The 4,041-nt window shown below is 38.3% G+C and overlaps 1 long non-coding RNA gene across 1 annotated transcript; it reads left to right on the top strand.

Annotated features, from left to right (window-relative positions):
- Positions 1–827: 827 nt before the first annotated feature.
- Positions 828–3,823, top strand: LOC143651648 (uncharacterized). Its single transcript, XR_013160094.1, has 3 exons — positions 828–952; positions 2,849–2,963; positions 3,405–3,823. It is a non-coding gene; the product is annotated as an uncharacterized LOC143651648 (long non-coding RNA).
- The last annotated feature ends 218 nt before the right edge of the window (positions 3,824–4,041 follow it).

Raw genomic sequence — 4,041 nt, 5'->3', positions numbered from 1 at the left:
GGCACAAACTCTTAGAAGAGGTTTAAGAAACCCTATAGCCCAATTGGTTACTTAACATATTGCTTAAAAGATAGCTGTTCAAAATTGTATCTAGTTTTCTATGCTGGCACGTAAGAATAGAATTAAAATAGCTTAATAATCAGAATTAAAGGAACAAAAAAAAATGATCACAGTAAATCACTGAAATGATTTCCAACCATGTTTTGACCTTTTACACTAGACACTTATTTTTGAAGACCTTTTGAAAACCGAAACAGAGGATGATTTAAACCATCCACATTCCTCCTGAGTTGAGCTTTCACAGACCTGAATGCTGATTGGAAATTCCTGTCCTGGTTTCCCCAAAGAAAAAGGGTAATAATGACTTTATTAATATGACATTTCAACACGCAACCCAGTGCAAAACAGGATTCAAATAAATAAATAAAAGAAGAAGAGAACTCAAACTACCAAAAAACACCAACTGCTCTGGATGCAATTTTAGCCCAGTGTGATTTTATTTGCACCCCATTACTCATAAACACCCAAATGTAACTCTTTCACTAGAACTCTTTTTGAGTTCAATGTGATAATGAATGTGAAGGGTCTAAATGGGGGGAGATGGGGAGGGGGCTTTGTGATTTTGCAGGTTCACACCAGATAGGCATTTTTTATAGCCTGAAAGGGGATGTTTTCTTTTGTTAATGGCTTACAATCAGATGAAAGGACTCATCACTCTATTTTAGTGCTCCACCACATGGCGCGTATCTTTTATAAATTACAGGCTGGCGTTGTGTGCACTTGGGGAGAGAAAGGTTGGTTTTTCTCCCTGTGAGCCATCCTGCCTAATTGTCGTATGCAAATAAAAGCAATTATAAGGCTTTTAGGGTGAAGGGATGACAGCTGAGTTTGGCAGTTGAGAAGGCCTCACCCACCTTGTTGGCATGGCAACAGGGAGGAAAAGGACAAAATGGTGAGTATACACAGGAAATATATATGTTTTGGTTTGAGGATTTTAAAATATATACCAATGTTGAAATGAACATGTCAATATGTGTAATGAGTGCCTTTGTTTAAAATATTATTTAAATTAAACTCTATTTCTCGGCCCTTTGAATGATCCTTGTCATCTAACTATCATTTAACTGCTATCATTTGTGATTTCAGTTGCTACTTTTAAAGTTCTGTGCAGATCAGAACAACACATTCAATAATTAGGAGATTATAAGTTCTCTATTTTAACAACCTTTGGAAATGCCACTGGGAGGAAGTTTTATGAAAGGAAACCCCAGGAAAGGAGATCATGCAATGTGGGAAAATGGGACGGTGTATGCAGCCATCAGTGCATAAAGTTCAATATTAAAAAAATGTTTGTGCTAAAGTGTTAAACAAGTAGAATAAATAGCATGCCACTAGCATACGAAATTAAAATGAGTCACAAATGGATATCTTCTATGGCAATTTATTTCACAATTACTCTTGTGGAAGCTTTCATGAATTAAATATGAGTTCTGTCTTGAAATTAGGTGTTATAAGGCTAAATTACAAGAGGCAGGCAGTAATTGAGGTGGCAGCAACACGGGGTCTGGTGAACTAATCTCTTGCCATGTCACGTGGCTCACCTTCAGCCAATGAGAGGTCTCCCATCACAAAAACAGAGGCAGCTGAGAAAAATTGATTTCTCATCTGAGCCATATTTGATAGCTTTTGAAATCGAAAATTGAAATTAACTAACCTAAGCCCCGCTGTAACAAAAGAGCAAATTAAATATGCAACATCGTTTCCTATTGGCAGTAAGAGGGCCTGCCAAGGTAAATTTGTAAATAGAGTTTAAGATGCAATTCGTTCTCTGCTCCCTTTCTCAGTGTAAAAGTACAAGCGCATAGTGGCTTTATAAATTATTTATTAAAAAAAATCATCAGCTGCAAATGGCCATGTGGTTAAGGATTTCCATGGAGAAAATCATTGCGTTAGGAGAGCTCACTGAATGAATCAAAGTTAAAAACCATCCACAATGAATCATGGACATTACTTAAAATGAAAAGTTGGAATATTTTGAGCTTCTTTCTTCTGAACCTTATTTTTTTTTCTCTTCCCCAAACTCAAGGAACAAATCTACCACAGATTACTGAAATTAAAAAAACAGCTGTGATACAAATATAATCATCCAACTGTCTTGTAAATAATTGTCAGGAATTAAATTTGAATTGCTAACAGCTTAACTTATGTCTCCATTGTCTTGTGCGTGATGCTTTTCGAGTGTAGCATGTTTTAAGAACTGTTTCCCTGGTGAATCTCAGTGATTCAGCAGGTATAGTTTTGAGTCTGAATTTATGAATTTACTAGATCAGATGAAGGAAATAGGTGGCACAGAGATTATCTCTTAAATATTCCAGCAGTGGCAGTGTTTAAGTTATTACTTTACTCTTGCTTGTGCCACAGACTGCCCATGATAAAGTTTGTATCATCACAGAAAGTATTTTTCTCTTTCTCCACTTTTCATTACCTGAATCTTTATTTCTAAGTAGGCAAATTAATTTTATATGTTTGAGAGAGAGTTGATTGAAGATAAAAATCATGAAATTCTAGTACCGTTCTGCCTTCCTTGTTCAAATCTGAACCATATAGAATTCAATGACAAGGGTAATGAAGGATATTACACTTAGCCTACTTGTCAACCCACGAATCCCATAAAATCATTTTCTGTTCCAATTTATTATTTTTAGTGTCAATCAGATTCCAACGAGATGAGTAACATCATTAGGTACTAGGATCAACTACTCAGCACTTTTTAAATGCAGTTTAAGTAGTTGTCATTATCCATACTAGAAGACATAGTCAAGGTTCAAAGAGGTTTTCTTTTGGGCAGAAATGTTCTTGGATAAAAGCCTGCAGAAGATAAAAACCTAGCAGTACTTTTTCCTCTCCGTTGTAAGAATCAGATCACACTGAGGCATCAGGATGGCACACATCGCTTGCAAACTGTGAGTAACATCCAGATCTCATATCTCCACTGATCCCCTAGCCAGAACTCGTGTGACATAGCTGCAAAGACTGCTTTGGGTCATTTTTTGATCCACTCCCTCTCTGCCGGATGTGCTGTGGGAGAGAAATCCCTCCAAATGAGTGACCCCCACAGGAAAGGAGGAGAGAGTAGACAGAATTGATTCAAGTGCAGGAGCATTTCCCTCATCCCTGTACTCACTTTCTAACAAATGCTTTTGTAGATATTTTTATTTGTAGTGCAGTCCACTCTAGACAGCATTTGCTACTGTAGCGGGCTGAAAATTCGTGTCCACCTGGAACCTCAGAATGTGACCTTGTTTGGAAATTCGGTCTTTGCAGATGTAATTGAGGTGAGATCTCAAGGTGGAATCACCCTGGACTAGGGTGAGCCTAACATCCAATGACTTGTGTCCCTTTAGGAAGAAAAGACATACGGAGCCAGAGGGAAGAAGGCATGTGAAGACAGAGGCAGAGAGTAGAGTCATGCAACCAGAAGCCAAGGAACTCCAGGAGCCACCAGAAGCTGGAAGAGGCAAGGAATGGATCCTTCCCTAAGAGCCTTCAGAGGAAGCTTGGCCCTGCCAACGCCTCCCAACTGGGAGAGAATAAGTTTATTTTGCTTCAAGCCACCCAGTTTGTGGTACTTCTTCCCAAATCTGTCCTAGGAGCGAGATTGGGTGCTCTAAGGAAGCACAGAACATTCACCTGAAAAGTTGGTTTATCATTTTCAAAACACCTACTCTCACCTCCTTGAACCTTAAGTTTCACTTTTATGAAATGAGGATTCTAATAGATGTGACCTCGTGGGGTTGTTTTGGGTATTAAAGGATGCATTGTTTCAGGCCACTTTGAATGTTGTCTGTTCCCTCACCAGCTCTCAGCAAGATTGCAGCTCAAAATGAAAATGCAAGCAGAGGATGGAGAGAAGGCATGCTTGTGGAAGGCAGGGGGATTCTTACATAAGAAGGAAAGGTTAGAAATATTTATTCTGAGCCTTTTATATGTGTTCTTTAAGGGTATTTCACAATAATTTAGTGTCTTATTTAATTCTCACAA

The sequence above is a fragment of the Tamandua tetradactyla genome, chromosome 12 (assembly GCF_023851605.1).
Source record: "Tamandua tetradactyla isolate mTamTet1 chromosome 12, mTamTet1.pri, whole genome shotgun sequence".
NCBI lineage: Eukaryota > Metazoa > Chordata > Mammalia > Pilosa > Myrmecophagidae > Tamandua > Tamandua tetradactyla.
Note: the sequence above shows the minus strand (reverse complement) of the source record. Positions and strands in the feature narration are given on the sequence as shown.